The sequence below is a fragment of the Acanthaster planci genome, linkage group LG14 (assembly GCF_054643075.1).
Source record: "Acanthaster planci isolate LZ-2023a linkage group LG14, COTS_SCS, whole genome shotgun sequence".
Taxonomy (NCBI): Eukaryota; Metazoa; Echinodermata; class Asteroidea; order Valvatida; family Acanthasteridae; genus Acanthaster; species Acanthaster planci.
The window spans coordinates 376,149-398,298 of record NC_141790.1 but is presented as its reverse complement, the minus strand read 5'-3'; the positions used below and the strand labels follow the sequence as shown (position 1 = coordinate 398,298).

The window sequence follows — 22,150 nt, the reverse complement described above, 5'->3', positions numbered from 1 at the left end:
CTAGTGTGATGTTCTCATTCTGATTCCATAATTAATGTTTCTAGTATTAACCCTAACCCCCAAGGGGTATTTGCCAGGACCCTGCTAAATGCACCAGAATGCACCAAACCCCACATGGGTACCCTGCTAAATGCACCAGAATGCACCAAACCCCACATGGGTACCCTGCTAAATGCACCAGAATGCACCAAACCTCACATGGGTACCCTGCTAAATGCACCAGAATGCACCAAACCTCACATGGGTACCCTGCTAAATGCACCAGAATGTACCAAACCTCACATGGGTACCCTGCTAAATGCACCAGTATGCACCAAACCTCACATGGGTACCCTGCTAAATGCACCAGTATGCACCAAACCTCACATGGGTATCCTGCTAAATGCACCAGTATGCACCAAACCTCACATGGGTACCCTGCTAAATGCACCAGTATGCACCAAACCTCACATGGGTACCCTGCTAAATGCACCAGTATGCACCAAACCTCACATGGGTACCCTGCTAAATGCACCAGTATGCACCAAACCTCACATGGGTACCCTGCTAAATGCACCAGTATGCACCAAACCTCACATGGGTACCCTGCTAAATGCACCAGTATGCACCAAACCTCACATGGGTACCCTGCTAAATGCACCAGAATGCACCAAACCCCACATGGGTACCCTGCTAAATGCACCAGTATGCACCAAACCTCACATGGGTACCCTGCTAAATGCACCAGTATGCACCAAACCCCACATGGGTACCCTGCTAAATGCACCAGTATGCACCAAACCTCACATGGGTACCCTGCTAAATGCACCAGAATGCACCAAACCTCACATGGGTACCCTGCTAAATGCACCAGTATGCACCAAACCCCACATGGGTACCCTGCTAAATGCACCAGTATGCACCAAACCTCACATGGGTACCCTGCTAAATGCACCAGTATGCACCAAACCTCACATGGGTACCCTGCTAAATGCACCAGTATGCACCAAACCTCACATGGGTACCCTGCTAAATGCACCAGAATGCACCAAACCTCACATGGGTACCCTGCTAAATGCACCAGAATGCACCAAACCTCACATGGGTACCCTGCTAAATGCACCAGTATGCACCAAACCTCACATGGGTACCCTGCTAAATGCACCAGTATGCACTGGTGCATATTGGTGCATTGTGCAGTGAACAAATTTATGTCACTCTCGGTACCACTAGCTACCCTGCTAAATGCACCGGATTGCACCAGTGCATTCTGGTGCACTAGTTGCTAGGGCGTAAGCACCAAGCCTGCTAAATGCACCAAAATGCATACCACCAGAAGACTTGCGTTGCCTGCTAAATGCAACAACTTGCAACAACTTTTTACCTCTGGTGCATTTACATGTAGCAGGGTTAGGGTTAATGTATACTTTAAGTTTGCCTTTCCTGGCTCTTTTTGTGTTTGTTTTTACTTGCGATGAGATATTTTTGTGTTCTGTTTTGTGCTCCTGATTTGATGTTTATACATGTATTTTTATACCACATCCAATTTGTAGACTTTTTATTACTTGCAATATTTATTACAATGTGTATATTTTTTTATCAATAAGATGTAACTACATGTACCAACAGTACAAGTGCAATTCAACTTTCAGGCTGCCATTCTGCACTACACAGTTTGATTTAACAATAATAAACCAATAATAATAACATGTACACATACGTACGTTGTACATTATACATGCAGGTCCATTTGGTCCATACCACGGCTTCGTGGCTTGATTCAAGACACAGCTCAGCATACATGTAAAGTACGGGTACTTCAAGTGCCAGTCCTGTGTGATGATCCATCTATATGCAAAATTTAAAGGATTCACATGATGTGCCACAACCCTCCAGTGCACAGTACATGCAACAGTAGTGTCGCCGTGGAGGATAACTAACAAAAGTATAGGTACAAGTAGTTTCCACAGAGCAAGGGTCATGTGGCTTCATGTGCAATATTTACTTACCAGTACATTTTAGAACGTACAGTGTACATGTGTTCGAATACACCTGTCTGCACTGAAGCGACACTTCCATATAGATGAACATGTACATGTACATGTAGTACTTATCCCAGTCCGAACTGTGGCGTGGCTGGGGGGAGTGTGTGATAGCCCCCTCCCCTTCCCGCTTTAGCGTGAAGACTCCCGTTAACCCCTTGCCCCGTGCTCAGAATCCTGGCTACGCCACCACTGGCTGGTACATGTACTAAACTTAAAGAATGAATGAGCGCTGAGGGGAGAGAGGAAATAGAAGAAATTCCACGTTGCATTACTCACTATGAACCATTTACCGTGTTTTTCTGTTTTCAGTGGCCCTGATAGCAAGGAGGGCTTGAAAATATGCATAGAACGTACAAGAAATTATAACACAGCACACCTTTGAGAGCACAGAAAAAAAAATCTGCAGTGCCAAGCAATTATGGAGGTTCTCTGCTATAAATACTAACTGATGGATACAGTGAACGTACCGTACATGTACAGTGTACTTGCTCCGGAATTACAGCTCCAGCAACCTATTTGGGAAATAATACTAAAGGCTAAAGCCAAACAGTGGTCCCGGTGAAAATTTCCACTGTCCAGCCTACTGGTACCTGGTGTGAACAGCACAAAAAGTCACCTCAAATGGAAGATCACCTGACATTACCAGGCATCCCACTTGGAGCTTCACGCCAAGTGCATGTAATGGTACATGCGTACTGGTATGGACACGGCTACCAGTGAAACAATTCGCTCTAGAGCCTTCAGTTTCTTTAAGTTAAGCCCAGATCACCAAAGTGGAGGATACATGTACATGTACCTGTATGTGTTAAAACTGACACACCTGTCATTGTGGTAACTGCCATACATGTAATTGACAAAATATGACATCACTTCGGAATGACTTTACGCTCCTGAAGAGCTGCACGCCAGACACCTTTGGCTATTATTAATGGTGGTAGTACAGGCTTAATGCTGGTGATAACTACTTACTACAGCCATATGCATCGTGACAACTACTGCACAAGGAGTGCACACATGCTCGCTATGCCCACCAGCATCTTCAAGGTTGTGTTATAACTTACCATGCTCTGAAGCATACTGGCCAATTAATGTCCAAAAGACTGATTACTTACAAGCCAATTTTTTGCAACGTCTGTATATGTACCGGTACACAGAGTCAATGATTTCAACTGACGGACTGAAATTTAGGCCTTTAAAAAGAAGAATAATAAGCCAAAACTCCTTCAACCTCCAAGTGCTGTGCCCCTTTAAACAATCAATCATACTATGGGGGATCGCCAGCGGTCCTTTCCCATCCTACATGTACCTTGTTTATTTACCAAACACTGACTGGACATGCAGCTGTAAACGACCTACATGTACATGTACTGACCCTTTCTCCCACCCAACCCCTCCTCTCTCCCCCCCTTCCAAAAAAAAAGCATCATACGGCAAAGACTGACACAATCCACTGGGGACATGCTAACAGTAACACCACTTCTCCCAAATCTCTGTGCCCTGCGGGTCATATTTGAACAAGTCTGTCGCCCTGGCCTGGACAAAAGTCACACACAGTGCAATTCATCTGAATCATCAGAATGGCTGAAATACATGTACATGTATGATATATTACTGTACTCTGCAGTTGTACATGTACATACATACAGTGCATGTATATGTTGCATCCAACGCACAATGCCTATACAAGCATGAATCTTTAAACAGGATAGAGAGGGTCCACACCTCAGCCTCATCTCTAAGTGTGACTTGGCAAATCTTAGCCCCCCCCCCTTATCGGTGGAGATGAGCTTGTCATGTTCTGCTGGGACATTGCAGACTTCTCAGTAATTGTGCTCGGTAAGTCATGTGACCTACCGTTACATGCAGAAGTGGGTATCAAACATCAACAAACATGGCGTCCTCCCACAGCAGAGAGAGTCGCACGTGTCATTTACCAAAAATAAAGTTGACGGTCGTTACAGTACTCAGACTACCGGTACTGATGACCTGAGGGCTACCACTGAACAGCTTCATTTTTTTGGCAAACAACACTTAATACACTCTTTGCTATGGGAGGACGCCATGTTTGTTGATGTTTGATACCCACTATAAATGTAGATCACACAACTTACAGGGCACAATCAGTCTGTTCTTTAGCCGGAAATGAAACCACACCGCGGACCAAAGCCCGGTTTTGAAAATCGTACATGTACATGTCAGAATTTCATTAGTGAGAGCAACATTTATCATTCGCTGTATTCCACTTCTTGCACTTTCTCCCATTTGCCCCCGTGCTTAACATTTTTCAGGGCAAGATGCTCTACAGTTTACAAAAGGCTCTCAGAATGAGGGGGAAAAAAAAGAGAGCAAAACATAAAAGCACATACATGTACCACAGCCGAGCTGTAATTTACCTCCCCCTAAATCCTGAAGAAGTGCATTTAGGCTGCCAAACATGGCTATCCAGTTACAGCCAGAAAATGTGCTCACGGGACTCCGCGGGGCGCATGCATTTTTAATGGCACTCGAATTTCCCCACACCCCTCTAAGCGCCAGCGCCATGTTCACAACAACGGCGACATGGCACATGACTGCATGTGCACTCCGCATCAATCAAGCTCAAGTTGTTTGCCCACCCAATGTGACACTGGAAGGCAGGGGCCATTTCCTTCCCTTCTTCTGCCAGGCAAAACGTCTCTTGACCCCGCCGCTAAAACATTTCTCGGCGCAGGGCCGAAAGGAATGGGGAAAGAAAGAAAAATTTGGCTCAACAACACTCTGTCAAAGCTTTCGACCTCGTACTTATGAATGGAAGAATGTGATGACAACTTGGAGGAAAATGACAACCTGGTTTGTTTACTATACCCCATGCATGCCGGTAAGGCAACTGCATGTGTATACACAATGTAACGAGATGTGTGACATCGTATTACACGAGGCCCTACAATACATCAGTGCATAATACAATCACACTTAATGTTTTAATTACAAAGAACAAAATTGGCAAAAAACCTGCGCAAAGTACAGAGTATGTACGGTAGCTTTTATTCAATATTTTGTTCAGGTTATCTCAAATGGCTTATTATGCTAAAAAAAAAACTAAATTTAGAAAAGTTTTCAAACATATTAATTCCTTGGGCATTTGGACTGTAACCCAAAACAACCAACCCTTACAAAAAAATTTAAAGAATGAGAGGGAAATTCGCAATAGCGGGTGAACTGGCTAATTCTCAATTCATGAGAATGATTTTAAAGGAGTAGGATGTGAGGGTTGTTACAGCAAACTATCCTTTTGTAACCAGTAATAAGACTTTATCAGAAGAACCCCTTGTGATGTTTACAGCAATGTGTTTCGATTGCATTTGGGTTAAAAGGCGTAAAATGCATTTTTTTTAATGTCATTTTAGTTTCTCTCTCTCTCTTCTGCCTTGAATGACTCAGCCCCTTGGGTAGTGGTGCTCTCCAACCCCCGTCCATGTGCAGACAGGTAGCACTAGCAGCAGGGGCACAGCATACTGATCTGTTGCATCACGCATCGCTTGATGTGGTGATCTGTGATCCTGCCGTACATGCATAATTTAGAGAGCACGGGCGAAACTGGATCGCTTTCAAAATGGCAGAAGAAACCCCCTCCCCCCAAAAATAAATAAAATTCAAGGAGCAATGAACACATGAAGCAGAAGAAAAAGGCACAAGACGAAATACTTCACCACAGTCTAACACCTAGAGGTTGTTGATCCAAACAGGCTTGGCAAGCGCTCCCAGTTGTTAGTGGAGGGGGGAGGGGGGTTTACATTTTCACAACACATCACTTCTACATTACACAAGTACTCAGTTTTCATTTGGTAATACAAGTAGTTCCACGTAATAGTGGTTTGGTTATACTTGCGAATCCTTCAGAACAAAAAACAAAACTAATTAGCATCAGTGCATATACATTATTTAGAAACCTGCAGGTAGTTCACTAGCAAGACTAGGGAAAGGACCGGTATCAGAGCGTGTTGGACTGATCTGATGACATCTTCCACATAACCAGGGCCGTTTTTCCAATACTCAACTTCGTCTCCGTCTCAGGCTTCGTTCTCAAAACCGATCCCCGATTGTGGGCCTGAAGCGTTTAAATTACATTGGATTACTGTAATTTTGGGCTTTTTTGCATCTTATTTGATGTTCTGTGGCACTGTTAGACTGATCACTGCACTTACAGCTTCAAAGTCAGCTAGTAAAAAACAGTTGAAGCCTGAGACGGAGCAGAAGTTGAGTATTGGAAAATGGCCAAGTATTACCAGACAGTTGGAGCAGAAAAGTGGGGGATATTTAGTGTACAGTTATGTTCCTGACAAGCATTTTGAGCTGGTGCGGTATGCTATAATGGAACTTTCTTAGCACCAGAGTACCGTACCGTATCGTGGAACCATGAAATGCTCCTTACAGTGTTGAACCTAATACTAAGAGGGGAATGCAGTACAAAGAGAAAAACAAGTAGATTTCAGAAACCATGGCAACCAGCATGGTGCTTGTAGGGTAGGTGGAGTGGAGTGTGGGCGAGGGTGTCAGTGATCAACCTTTCTATGACAATGTGGCAAATCTGTTCCAAGGCGTGTTGCTGCTCGTGCAAGTGAACAATCTAAGGAGCAGGTGGCCTTTGCAGGCTTTCTCACTGGACAATTCGGCGGGAGGGGGGTGTATGGTGTACACGTGTGTACATGTACGCAGTCTCCTCCCCGCATCTGTGGAATGTACAATGTACGCGCCCACTGCAAAACACATCTGTCTTCTGATGAGCAGAGTTAATGGGGTCAGTGATTCTGCCGGCCCACCCTCAACGTTCAAGCAATTCACCGGGATCAGGAATCCTGAAATGAAGGAGGGAAACGTAACGCATATATGCTTCAACCCGTGACTAACACCAGGAGCTTACATTTGTGAGTGTCATCTGTGTGAATCCTAAGCAAGCAACTCTCCCTTCAAGCCCCCTGCCTCCTCCATGGTCAGAGAAACATGGCCATCTGATGCTGCACAGTGTAATCAAACGTCCCAGCACAATACAATGGAGCTGGGGGTGTCTTCACAGTCTCACTTGTTGGGTTCCAATCTGTTAGGTTCCTTATGTAACACTGAGCTTGATGGCTTAGGTAATCCCTGCCCTTGAATCGATGTTAACTTTTATGAAACCCTACAAAAGGTGTACAGGTATGCCAACTGTATAAGACTGATTCACTCAGCCTCACCGGCAATGCACGTGGGTGTTTTGACATGTGCTCCTCTCCAATGCCGAATGCACATTGCACACTCTTGTGTTTGCATCATTTCAGGAATTGATATAAACCATGTACATGTGAATAAAGTGCACCAGAGTGGCTGCCACATGTCCAATGAGTGTTGCATAAATACTGTCACCTGCATCACGTCAAGAATTGGATGTATGAGTGAGTGCATTGTTCACACCACAATATCACACTGAGGTGGTTGGAAGAGGGGCTTTTCCAAGAGTGCCGGATGTTTCCAGAAGCGCTGTATCTTGACAGCATAGAGAATTGCAGTTCCAACGTGAGGAAGGAACATCTGCGAGTACTTCAGTGAAACACGACACTGATTTTGATACTTGTACAAATTCATGTGTACGCATTATTTTTGTACTTACAACAGCTATTAACATACGTGTACATACAGACATGTACAGGTGCATGCCCAAGCAGATTTTGGAATCCAGACACAATCCAACGCAGAGGTTACACGATCCGAGCACGGTTAGAAGCTTCAGCCAAATCTTTGGAGTGCTCGACACAAGGGGATCTTCTTCACTCACAAAACAAACGTGCACAGAGAAGTGAAACCTGCCATCATTATACCACTGATAGACAGGTGTGACACGTGGGCGTGGCACATGCGCATGGCCTGAGGGCACGGTCCGTCAGCATGGCTGGACTTTGCTAGAGAGTAGACTTCAGGTTTTTAACACTGAGCAAAGATGTCACAGAATCTTGTGAGGTTCAGTTCCTGTAAGCCAACAAGTGTGCACATACTGTACACGTATATTGGCCACGTACATAACGGTACATACATGTATGTACCCGCAGTACCTGTACTTGAAATAACATACTGTACCTGTACGGTAGTACCATAAAAAAGGGACCTCCCGTTAGTGGTTGGTCATGGTGTAATTCAGCAGCAGAGAAATAAATGGCCGAACTGTACTTATTAGATCGGATAGTCCCTATCATAATGCTCCATCACTGCCCAATGATCTTCTCAGTACATGAAACATTCTCCTCACGTACATGTGCACATGCATGAACAGTACGGTACCGATACACTGATCTACTGTACATTGTAAGGTACATGTACATGAACATGTACATATCACATTGTACGTGGAGGAACACGGACACGAACGCAAGTCAGCGCAGTACCATATGGTAGAGGGAGCTGGCAGTCTCTGCTAACTTTGACCGGCCCTTCCACTCGATGTCCAAATTACAAACGAGTCTCGGTGCAGACGCGGATTTATTGCACGTACATGTCGAGTCCCAAAATGTCGCCACCTTCGCTGCATACATAATCAATTGATACACCAGAAGCCACGAGTGATGTTTCTCCCAAACCATATGGAAGCTGCAGTACACCCGGCTTTGTACTTCATATCCAATGTTTTCATCCCTTTTTCTTTCACGACGACGTCGTACCTATATGTAGACAGTTGGACTCCAGCAGTCACGAGCTGATTTCCTGGGACTTGCTCATGAGGCCCGTACTAGTAACAAATCTTCCCAGCTAGCGAACAAGACAGCGCTACAGGCATAAAACCAATCACATTTCCACCCTACGACCCATTAATAAATGACTTTCTGCACTCCACAGAACAAACAGACTCCAACTGCTCCCCCCCCCAAAAAAAATGACAAACTGTTGGATTCAAAAAAAGGGAAAACTGGAATATTCCCCTGGAGATGTAATCCTTCACATTCTCCGTCTCTCTCTCTCCTGGCACACATTATTGGGTGGGAGGAGAAAATCCCCCAATGGTGCATGTATAAAAATGCACTGTCTCAAGTGCCTCAGTGACCAAAGCCACTTGTCTGCAATTAGGTATTTGGAACATCCCCCCCCCCATCGCATCCTCCCTTCTGCGTTTCATCTCCAAACGCTGGTGTTTATTTCACGGTGGAGGCGGGCAGGCTAGACTGTAGACGCGCCAGCCTATTCATGCTAATGCCCTGCTCAGCATGTGCATGTGCGTGTGTGCCTTAGACAAAGACATGCGGGAGACTTGCATCAACGTACTCGATCGCTTCCCTCCCCGCGCCAAGTTTCACAAAAGTGCTCGCCGTTCTCAGGTTGTGCCCGCGTCGGCTCCCACCTACACTCGACCCGATAATTGTCCGAGTAAATGGGGCTCATTACTCCACAGATTCCGGCCTAACCCGATTAGTGCACAGGGAAGCATGAAAACCAATGTTGTGGCAGCTAACCCGCCCACTTGACTGACAATCTGGGTCACTCAACATAGAAATGCCACTGCCAAAGGTTTTTTGTACAGAGTACAGTCACCATTCATCAACAGAGATGTAAGAAATACCAGTTGACTGATGCTAAGTCTTCTCATTTGATCACCTTTGGTATTTGTCTGGTTTCTTCAATGTACGCTTGAAATCTCAACCGAAAATATAGACAATACATGTCAGACTGACTAAAAGAGCAAGGCACCCGGCTGTTACACATAATGTTTCTGTTGATATCGATACATCACAATACTATAGTCCAGAGTAAGGGAAATGCGCTTGGCCAGTCTTAAACAATTTCAGACCAGATCAGGGGAACGAATGCCGATAATGCCCGAGCCAAAGGCGACGGTCATTATCAAAATCCATTCCCCTACACATACATGTACATGCATCAATCCTTATTCCAAAAAAAATTTGAAATTTTCAGTGGTTTTGTTCAAAACTTTTACTTTGTTTTCAGACACCACTTTAGTCACGTCATGGTATGTTCCTCGGGCGAGTAGTCATACACAATATCCATATGCGATGATAGGCACACATATGGTGCATACTGCGCAAAGTGGTAAACAGACAACCGGTGCTAATCAACCGTTTTAAGACAGGAAATGAAGGAATGGTTAAACTGTCTCTGGTATTTATGAATACAAGTTTAAATAAAGTGCTGTTTCAAAATTCAGGTTTTGTTAAAAAAAAAAGGCTACACAAACATTATTTATAAAATCTGGGGTGTGTAGTGTTGATAAGGCAGTGAATAGTTTGACCAACATCAATAATTTGAATGCATACATGTACATACATATCTAAACGGCTGTGACCAACGCTGAATAGTTTTGACCAACACTGAATAGTTTTGGCCCACACTGAATAGTTTTGGTCACTGCTGAATAGTTTTGCCCAACAGTGATTGAATAATTCTGACAGGCAAGCCCCAATGGTATGAGTTCCTGGAACTGCAGAAGTTCATGTCCTTGAATGAACAGTCCCAGACAGGATTGCATGACACTGGCAGTCACGACTGGAGAACACACAGGTCTTGCTCTCGGCATGGTGCTAATAGTCCTAATTCTATGCTGCTAGGATCATGTTCAGCTACATATACATACATGTACGTGCACATGTACTGGTACTCACACATGAAAAATCAAAGGCTCTGCCGCGATGGTTCATTATCCACTCAGTGTACATGTTAACTGAGAAAGCAAATTAGCAAAGTACACAGCCTACCGAATCTGACAAAATCCAACACCTGCAAGTAGGATATGCCGGTATGTTAATACTTTATTTTATTAACGACTTTAATAATGATAAAAACAGAAAATAAGGACTGCCAGGCTTTTCGCTCGATCTGGGGGAGGGGCAGACAGAGAGAGAAAGGACAAAACCGCATTAGCACTTATTCCTAAAAACCAGCGTTTTTCTCAACGCATGTGTACAAGCCTGCTGGGAAATTACACAAGCACTGTACATGTACTTCTGGAGCTCAATCATTTTAAAACCCAATGTGAACTTTTTCTTTCAATCTCTTGGGTCTGGGAATGGCAACAGCGAGAGGTCCAACTACATGAAGTGCAGAACCCTAAGGGTCATGGCCTCAGCAATTATTTGCACTGCGGGCCACTTCCTGCTGGGGGGGGGGAGAGGGGAGGAAAAGCCCAAAAGTACATGTGCACTAGTACGCCTGACCACTGAGAAGACAAACGCTGCATGGGACAGGTCACATCCAAGCCACCGAATAAATACAAAAGGGGGCATCTTATCCCTCCATCCAGTGAGGGGAGGAATTACATGAGGGAGTGTTGGTTCAAATTTCATTCGAGGTGTTTTGATTGTGTTGGTTGTCAATCCCCATCCAAGCACACTGGCATATGGAGTACACGCACTGGGTCTGAGGGAACGGACTGTGTCTCCATTCCTCAATTTAAGCACATTTACGAAACAGACTCACCTAGTTGCATGGTCCATTCCTTGTTGATTCACACGCTTTTGGGGAGCTGAACTTTGACAGAAAGACACCAGCAATTTGCTGTAACGGCACTCGTACAAGGCACATGTCAACATGTTTCAACTCTGTCACACTTGCACTTAAGAATTTCCTCTTGTGCACAACTGACACGAAGGAGTTTGAACAGATAAATATTAATGACGCACCTGTTTTGCAGACAGAGATTTTTCAGTGCAGGCAACTTTTTTTTTGGTGGAAGTCGAACATGGGAATTCTTTTCAATCACATTCCAAAGTGATCATCTTTATGTGATGGTCTGCCTCCATGCACTGTACATGTAAGTTTACGGGCCAGCACACAGCCCAGACGTCTCACGGTTTATGAATAAATCAATAGGGATGGGGACCAGTCCAAGATCACAGTGGCATGGTGCCTGCAGGCCCTACATGTATCATTATGCCAAAGATACCTGTAGATATACGGTAAATGTAGGCCTACAGTACATACATGGGTGTGTACATTACAGTGCATGTATGTGACCTAAGGGTTATCTGATAACCCTTTGGTCACATACATGTACATGATATTAAAATTTAGAAAGTAGAAGGCAGAATATGACTTTCGGAAAGCAGAAAATTCTGGACTGTAATCCACTTGAAACGATTGTAATGCAACGGTGAGGAGGTCAAAGAAGAGGCACCAGCCAGAGCTCTCCCCGGTGAGGATGAATTTTAACATGAGTCATGATGTATCAAGAGAGGGCATGGCCACACTGTGGAGTAGTGTACATGACGTGCGCACACACACACTGGTACGGTTAGCAAACATGATTCATCTCCGTAAACAGCCATCAACCCCTCCCCCTTCCCCTCCCCTTGAAGAGATGCTGGCTGTTCATGACGAAGGCATAACACAAGGTTCCTGGGGAAGAAGCCATAATATGCCTAACACGTTACAATCCCAACTCTTGAGAGTGACGAGCTGAAATGGGGGGAGAAGGATATCAACTTCCGGAAAATCCGCAAAATTGCGGATTTGGGGGTAGAAAGCGGAAAATACCATTCTCGGTAAAAAGAAATAAATAAATAAAACAAATTCTGGTAAAAATTTTTGATCGTTTCTGCACAAATAAATATGAACCCAAATTAGGAATAACGACTCATTTTCACTGTTTAACTCACTTTGAAAGTAACATTTGGTGGCGTTTCCCCTCCTGCTTTTCCTTTGCGATATCGCAGAATTCGGTATTGATTTCCTCTGGCTCCGCACCGCGGAGATCACGCTGGTCCCCATTCCATACGTGTAGTGCCCAGACGTCTCAGAGGCTTACGAATAAATCAATAGGGACGGGGACCAGTCCAAGATCACAGTGGCATGGTGCGTATTATGCCAAAAACACCTATAGATGTACGGTAAATGTAGGCCTACAGTACATATGTACAGTCACATAAAGTTTTTGTACACTACAAAAACGACTACTAGCTGAAAGTTGTTTTGTTTCTTGTGCAACTCCATAAAAATTGTCTGCAAATAACTCCGCAACATGTAACCATCTGTCACCATACATGTGCACGTATGCCCCACTCATTCCTGCAGGATAAGCCCAGCACTGTGATCAGCATAGAAACTGTTAACATGACACGCCACAGAAACACGGGGTTCAAGATTTTTATGTATCGAACTTCACGATGGGTGCGTATCAAGAAAAGCATGACCGACACGATAGATGGGTTTCTCGATTCTGAATTTAACCATGTGGTACGTGTGATTTTGGTAAGCAGCCAGAAAGAGGTACTGTAACCAGGCAGTTTCTTGCAGTTGGCACTTTTTGTTACATGTATGTACCGAAATATACATGTACATGTACTACTAGTACTAGGCTAAACACTGCTGACTGCCAACGACAGGTACCTGTGCTTAAGCAAAGTGATAGGAACTTGACTGCCAATATTTCTGTAAGCAAAGTGCATAGGTCAAGGAACTGATATATTGTATACTAAGTAATTATATGCATTACGGTAGTCATGATCAATACATGGCATGCAGACCACCTGTCTCATACATGTAATTGTATAGGTGTCCTCTGTGTACCAGGCATGGACAACCTGTGACCTGGAACCAGGTGGTTGTCCAAATTTAGCTCCACAGTCCCCTCCATCTTGACAACCCGTGCACAATGGAAGCTTGTGTAATGATATTTGCTTTCCCTGGAGAGAGTGCACAGGTCACAGCAGAGTGTGCAATCTTTTCTGTGGGCCTTTTAGCCACAATTGCAGGTACTGGTATTGGCAGGCAAGGATCCCTGCTGTTCCGAGAAGTCCCTGCAGTGCTGATGGCTAATTTAGACCTGCTTCTGGCCAAAAAATGCCTAGGATAGGAAGTTTGAGTTTACTACAGATCTTTCCATAAGCTTACTTGTGTAGGGCTGTGCCAATTATTCAAAAATTTGGATATTCGACTGATTAGTGATTTTAAATCCTTTATCTAGATTCAAAATGAATATTTGGAGGTCAAACTTGGAGCAGAAAATTAAAAATTCAGTTACTGATTCTTGGTGACAAAATTGCACTCTAAAAGTATGCCCAACAAGAGTGACCAAACATTATTTTTCCCTCCAGTGTTTCTCTTTTTTTTTCTCTAAAAACATACAAATTTTTCTGTATTTGTGGAACTTTGATACAACCGCCTCAGCCTTAAGCACTAGACTGCCCAGTGCACAAATTCTAGTACAACTGCTGCGGACAAGTGATATGCATTTTTTACTTGCTTGGCAGTCTAATTGAGTAACACCATTTTTGAAGCTGTCACTTGTCTCAAGGTGACGAAAGGTGAGGAAAACAACGGTTACAAATGTTTTGAATTTTGATTATAGTTTATGATTAACTGTAACAGTTTTGAATCCTCCACAGCAATGACTCCACAGTGTTGGTTAACAAAAATCAAGTTGCAAAAAGCCAGTCGAGGTTAATTTTGCTAAACGATGCCCAGTGGGCTAGTAAAAATTCCTGCAGGCTAGTGAAAAAATAAACTAACTTGCCGTGCAGGCTGGAATGGTTTGATCAAATGATGGTGGAATATTTAAATGCAAGTACATGAACCTGTTGGATTTTGTGAGGTTCAGTATGCTTTCTACTGCAGGAGCCTAGGGGGTTAGGGTTAATCCTGCATGTTTATGGCAATGCTAACGTCTCTTCAAAGTTCACCTGACACTGTTGAAAATCCTGTCCTGCTTAATCCACCTTCACATTCCCAAAACATCCTATTGTGTAAGCTATCCAAGGAAGTCCCAAATAAACACAGTCCAACTTCACATTCCAAAAACATCCTATTATGTAAAGCTTACACAGGAAGGCCAGAATAAACATGATCCCCAGCAACTTGGCCTGGGCTGTGACAGGGAACAGGCTACCCGGGTCCCCACACAATGGTCACCCCTTTTGCAGGGAAGTTTGTCACTGTCCCACACAATAGCCCCTGTCTGTCTGCTGGAGACAGTACTGAGATACAGTGCAGAGGATAATACCCAGCTTTGGCAAGGGGTCCCCTGGCCCAACTATGGATGTGCAGTGGAGCGTGTTTACTTTTGTTGATGCTGACCACACTTTGACCTACAGAGACAGGAAGTCCGGGCTTCCTTTTGGCAGAAGCCTGCTGAACATGTGCAGTGGTTCTCTCCACCGTATCTCAGCACACTGCTTTGACAACATGTGAATCTTTGAACACAGCACCTTCATGTGTAGATCTACACATACGTGTTTGTACAGGTACAGTACTGTACAACATGTGCATTCTTTTAACCACAAGTCCACTTCCATCCCAGCAACACCAACCACAGATTTTGATTTTATGTCCCCCACACCAGGGAGAGCTCAATTCTACAAATAATTTCCAGGGCTCTTTGTAAAAGTACTTCAAGTTTGCAAAAATACACAATCATCACGATCTGTCTTTTCCCTCAGTGCAGGCAATGGTACCATTCATGCCATTTGCGGCGTTCCACGGTGAGGAAAAAACACAACTGTTGAAATTTCTCAGACCTTGAGGTGATTTTTGGCCTTGGATGGTGGAGGGTTTACAGAATGGCAGCAGTATGCAGAGACTTGAGAGGTTAAGTTTCAAAGAAAAGTGTGACTGCAATTTGTCAGGATTTTCTCTGACAAACCACATCCTTCGAAAAGAGTTCATCTGACACAATGCCCATATAGGAACTCCTGTTTGTCAAGCCTCATGGCATACGTAAGCATGTATTTTCTGCTGGGCAGGGAAGAACTGCAGTGCTACCCAATCACAGAGACTAGTACTAAGTCCCACGGATAATGTAGGTCCTTCGGTAACCACACCAAGTCCATCTTCCAATTAGCAATCCATGAGATTACCAGCAATAGCCAAAGGTAGCTGCATGTCAAACTGGTACACACCACACAGAGTCTAAACAGGAAATATGAAACCGACTGCCTCAACTAGAAAGATTACCCCTAAACATGATCATGCTAGCTCCATTTCTATTCTATATGTAGTTTACAACTAAGACTGCCATATGGCACACTTTGGGAGGGGGAGATATTTGACCTGCATTTTAATACTAAATTAATTTCCTTCAGAGCCTTTTGGCAATGCAGGTAAAGGAGTCAGCACTTGATTACAATTGGACAATCACGCCCGCTTCTCCCCAAGTCACAAACAGGAGTACCTTTACCATCTTTTTTCCCCTACTGGGGTATCCTGTTCTCCCCTCCCCTTTTCTAGAGTGGCATTTAATATGTCAAGTCACATTAAATTCTACAATACCTGCCAGTATATGGACACAGCACCGTTGCTATTAACCACAACCTGCTGATTTGTAACAGGGCTCTGATGTCTAGCCAATTATTCCATGAGATTCAAAATTGAAACAGAAATGAAACCGTGCAACAGGGCATCCACATTAGCAAATTCAACATACCAAACACTATCTTTAACATCATTTGATAAACATAATGTATGCAGCTTTGTGTGGGTACAGAGTACAAGCAACATGCTGCGAAATACCTGAGAGACAGACATCTTGTGCATGTACAGCATACATGTACAGTATGTACGTGTACACTGTGTATGTGCCGTGCCATATGTTCATGTTACTGTTAGACACAGGTCCTTCCTACATGCATGATGACTACTGCACGCCCGACCTCTTGACATCAGATACAAAATTGTAAATCCTCCCCATGACAGCATCCCACAAATCACAATTGATTACCCACCCATCATACACGCGATACCACAGAGCTATGCTGATTGCGTACAATGAATTGTGTCATCAGAACTCATCTCACTGCCATTCAGCTGAAGTCAGGCTTTCGGCATGGACATGAAATGGGTTATCAAAAAACCTGATTAAAACATGTGTAGCAGTCATAAAAGCATCAACAGCCTTGGCCCGTGATGTGACAGAGCATATTCTATTGCTACCAAGAGCACACATGTGGATAAAAAAAAAACGAAAACATATGGAAGGAGTGACGCTGCTTAATATGAATTCTAATTTATGTTTAGCTTGCTTACAAATGAGGAAGGTGTGGGGACAGCTGCTGCACGCATGAGTCTAGAACCACTGTAGACATTGAGCGGATTATTGAAGGACCAACACTGAACTAGTAATGTGCAATGGGGGAAAAAAAAGAAGTCAAGTTGTTTACATTTCCCAGGCTAGGAGGTGAGCGAGTTGGAACAGCAATTTAGCCCAGTCTCGACTGACACCAAGGCGGCAAATCGCAGCAAATCTTGGGAAGATTCGCCGATTAGGCCTATCATATCTGATGGTGTCAACGACAGCTCCGTACACATCAAGTTTGTACCTGTAGTCCACTCTCATTACTGCAGTAAATAGGGGGGTCAGACAACAACGAGACAACATATGGCAGGATACCAGATTTAATCAGAACTAGTCAGAGAAGGCAAATGTGAGTGGTGGGGAGTCTTCTTGGCACAATGTGCGTGTCGGTGTTCATGCACAGAGGACTGTGTTGGCACCATATGGTCAGCATTTCCATTTCTTTTTTTTCTTTTTGTTCGGAGATTTAATAATATTCACCGGACGGCACAGGCTCGTCTGTTTGTGTAACAAACACTCACATGAAGTGCTGTTGTCGAGGGGGAAGGGGGCACTGAGCAAGTCCCTAATGGGTCTCGGAGCCATGTGCACGTACCTGTGGAGATGCTGCGGCGCAACAAGTGCATACAGTGACACACGTATTGCAACTTGGCGAGCAACTAAGAAAATTCAATGACATATGTCCATGTATGTGTATTCTAACAATTTATCATAGGGGGGGGGTCGGGTCAGGGACATCGGTCGGGAAAATTCCCAAAATATTGTCGAGATCTCAAAATCAAGTAAACTGATGAAAAACCATGCTCAAGTACACAATTTTGGCAGGTGATTCATTTCAATTATGAAAGCATTTCACGTGAATGAACGGGAAGAATCTTGTCGCAGTAATCAGTTTCGCCATCACAGGAAAATGACATCAATTGACACCCACTCATTCTAATGCTGTGTTAATTTCCTGAAGAGGCAGTTTGTAAATTCAAACTCCCAGGAAATGTTCACATGTCGATGCAATTAACCAGCAGCAAAGCAGTTAGGGAAAGCTGTATTTTGGGACAGGAAAGGAAGACTACACTAGCATCGGAAGATCATTCACTTGTTTTTTTTTCCTTTTTGAGAGTGGGAGGGTTGAATTGTCTGATTATTTTTTTTTCTGTCTGTCTGGCCATCAGACTAACTGGTTACCTGTCTGTTCCTCTGTCTACAAATTACAGTCATCTGTTTCAGTCTCTGTCTAGGTGTCTGACTGCTAACCAAGCTGAAATAAACATCAGCATTTGTCAAATTCGCAAAATTTGGCCCCATCACTCCTCAGTCCTTCAAATGCCATTTTTTTACACAAAACCTTTGGGGGGCGGGGAAAGGCGAAAGGGACTGGAGGAGGGAGTTTGGGTTAACGACAGTGACCCAAATGACCACTGCAGCTGGAAGACTGGAGAGGCTACATGAGCATGTTTGGGCTCATAGTGAAAAGAGAGAGTGGTTGCGACTCTTTCAGCACAGACTGAGAAATTGTCTGTGATGCCACTTGTACCGGTAACAATTAGAACTATTCTCCGAAGACGCCACCCAAGATGCTTGACTCTCATTCACAGGAGTGGCAGAGAGTCCCTGCATCTGGAACACAGAAGAGGATGGCAATTTCTTGTGAACAAAACAGAAGATAGACCTGCACAAATTAATTCAACAATAATAAAATGAACTTTACAAGTTCCCATCGCCACTTCACATAATTACAAGATTTCACTGTCTCTGTGACGACGATACAATCATGTATCCATTCCATTCATTTCCGTTATTACCCAATCCGACATCACATACATGTAACAATGCAACACACCAGTATCCTCTTTTCACCAATTGTTTTTTACCAACTGCATCGCCTTTCCCGTGCCATTATAATGCCATAAATTAACGTCTGTTTGGTATCGCATCACACAGCATATGGATACTGAGAAGGTCAGGGAAAATTGTGGTGAAACGGACATCTACCACTGTAGAAACGGTACTATTAAACGTTACAACAGTGACAGAATTGGGTCACACAATGAAGATGTGAAAACTTATGGGTGCCATAATTTACCATTTCCCTGTAATGCCACAGTACAGGGAGTAACTCTGAAAGTACACTTAGGGTAAACAAAAGCTGCACTGTGATTAATTTAACAGAAGTACATGAAGACCAGGGCACTCTACTGCACCCAGTCTCCCCAGGGCCTAATCCTGTTTCGCTGGTGACGAATAAGACAACCGCTTGTTGTAGCTTGCCTGTGCGTCAGTCATTACTCTGCACCTTGACTCAATCTGCACCTTGACCGAGATGCATTGTGTGGATCTGAACATCGGATGTCCCTTAGTGCCAGAAATCCTTCAGAGTTTTCACAAGAACTGAATAATTTTGCTGAGTCCAATCCTCCTTTTCAATGCAGTTCCACGTTAAAAAAGGACAGCCTCACAACAGATTATTTTTAGACTACTGATGAATCTGGTGATGATCCAATACAGCTGTGCATGTATGCATACGTAACCTGGCCTTCACCAATTAGGATACTTCTGGTTTAACTCTTAAACTGTCAAGGGCAAAATACTAAATGTATATGCACTTTTTACAAACTTGAACTGCATACTGTGAACACAGGAAATCTACAGGAACATTTAACAGCAATACCATGCACACACCAAATGATGCAAAACTGGGCCAGAGTAGAATAGCGAATGCATATTATGCACATTATCTTGGTAGATAGCTCCAGAAATAAAACTACCTTCAAAAACCGAAAGCTACCTGAATGAAATTTTGACTGCCTTCCAAAACTGCTGGGTAACCACTTTTCAACACGGGAAATATAATTATGTTTTTTGGCAGAGTAAGATATCGATGAAAGCTGATTAGAATGAAGAGCAATTGAACAACAGGTTCCAGTTGTATTCCTACATGCAAGTGCTGGGAATTCACATACATGTGAGTGGTATTAATGTCCCCGACAAACTAGCATACATGTTGTGAACTACCGTACGTGTACAATGAGTGAAAGATTACCAGCACTTATGCATGTTGTATGTTGTTTGGAATCATTCAAACACCGACAGCTGTGTGCGATCACTTTGTACTAGGATGTAATGCCAAGGAATTTGCTGCGCCAAGTGCTTCCCGGAAAGGTCCCAAAAGGTGACACACTTGGGTGTTTTCCCTACTGCCCTTTACACACTGTCATGCGAGCTTCCCACTTTGAGACAAAAATTTTACAGTGCCGGAGTTCAAGTGTGTGACCCTTCACAATTCATCTCACACCCAACATAACAGGTTTGGTCCACTCAACTTTTATAAACATATTCTAGTTCTTCTATTGCAATGACACCTTTTGTCCTTTTACCAACTTTTCACTGAATACTCCTTCCCTCAAAATTATTTTTTGTACAATAACATAAAAGCACAGTATCAAAACTTCTTTTGATTTGTAGTATTAAACCTCTCTTAGGATGGGTAAAGTATTTTCATAAAGGGACAGGTTTTCAGTACACCCAGGCCACTTAACTAGCTCCATTTCACTAAAAAAAATACTCCAAATGACCTGAATGAGACTCAAGTGTAAAAAGCATGAAAAGGGGCACTCCACTTTAAATCCTATATTTTGTCATTTCCTATTTTACTAATTAGGCCTACAGGCCTATTTTTTAATGGAATTCAAACAGTCCAGTGGTTAAGGGAAACATTAAGTCGGCAAACAAAGTCTGCACTGCGACACACACCACAAAATATTTCGTGTTCGCTGACTCAGTCCGAGCTAGAAGTTATGTAATGCGCACCAGCATGACCACGCAAACAAAAACAATCGAAAAATAATCTTGCATAACTATGAACAAAAACTTGGCACAGGCGATTCACAAAAAGAAGGAAAATTATAAATTGGGCTCCGTCGCTGACAGTACTCAGAGCAGTGAGAGAAACAGACCAAGCACGGGAATGCCACTGCTGTTCCGGTCAAATTTATCAACGTCTCCCAGAACAGCTGGGACCCAGGCAGGCAGACGGGCTACGGGGGCCTACGTGTAGAGGACTCGGTCATCGAGGGAAAGTGACACGTTTCACTTTTTAAAAAGCCCTTGACAGACATCACAAAGGAAATAACAACTTCGCAAATAACTGTAATACGCCAAATTATATCAGAAACTAAGCTAATATAGCAATTTGCTTACCCTTATCTTCGTCAAAAGTAAAAAATCTGGCCATTTTCAGGACGACTTTCTATGTTTATGCAGTGGGCGACAGCCATTTTCGACTAAGTACGCATGTGCGAACCATTTGACGTCTTCGGCTATAACGGGTTCTCGCCTCCTGCAAGTTTGGTGTGAAGGCTGTCGGGTACCAACGAAGAAGCCCTGTGGGTGTTCATTTTGCACAACGTGTACTTCGTGACGGTAATTTGAAGCTTGAACTTAAAGGCACATTCGGAGTGCTCAGGCTTCTTGATATCTACCAGCCCCCCCGGCATCCGTAGTTATAGTTTTCATGAGAAGGGGGTAAAGATTGTCTCCCACTTGTTTGTCCTTTTATTTTATAATATAATCAGTTTTCTCTTCAGTTTTTGTTTTTCTTGGTAAGTGATCGCAAACAACTCATCGATTGGCATCATAAAAAAGTTCTTGTTTTCCTCGGTCAGAGCCAAAGATGAGGGTTGATCGGAAATGAGAACCATGGAATTAACTTCGGAACCCCCCCCCAAAAAAGTCGTTCAGTTTGGTACTGTGGATGGATATATTCAGGTTAGCTTATTTACCTTAATTTTCAAAGTGGGCTAGGACCTGTAAAGACAAGGATGCAAATTAATGGACGCCCCAATTAAAGATTTGAATGAATAAAGACAGAGTAGTAAATGAACTTTATACTCATAAAACACCGGTAAATTTTATAAATAGGCCTACATTACAAAAATGTCGACTACACGCCAAGAGGAAATTCAACAAGTGAACACGCGCAAAAACAATACTCAGAACAATAAAGAAAACAAAACAGCAATAGTCAGAGGGATGGGTTAAATCTCTCACTCTTGACACTTCAAAATCAACGACATGACCATTCAGCGACAAAACTTACCGACGCCTACGAAGACGT

General features: G+C 43.5%; 1 protein-coding gene across 3 annotated transcripts in view; it reads right to left on the bottom strand.

Moving 5' to 3' along the window:
• The window catches only part of LOC110977831 (fibronectin type-III domain-containing protein 3A-like), a 99,231-nt gene extending 77,862 nt beyond the window's left edge, over positions 1 to 21,369 (bottom strand). For all 3 annotated transcript variants that reach the window (XM_022232298.2, XM_087145400.1, XM_087145401.1), the window contains exon 1: positions 21,235 to 21,369. The gene's annotated coding sequence lies outside the window, so the exon portion shown is untranslated. The remainder of the gene's footprint in view (positions 1 to 21,234) is intronic.
• Positions 21,370 to 22,150: the final 781 nt, after the last annotated feature.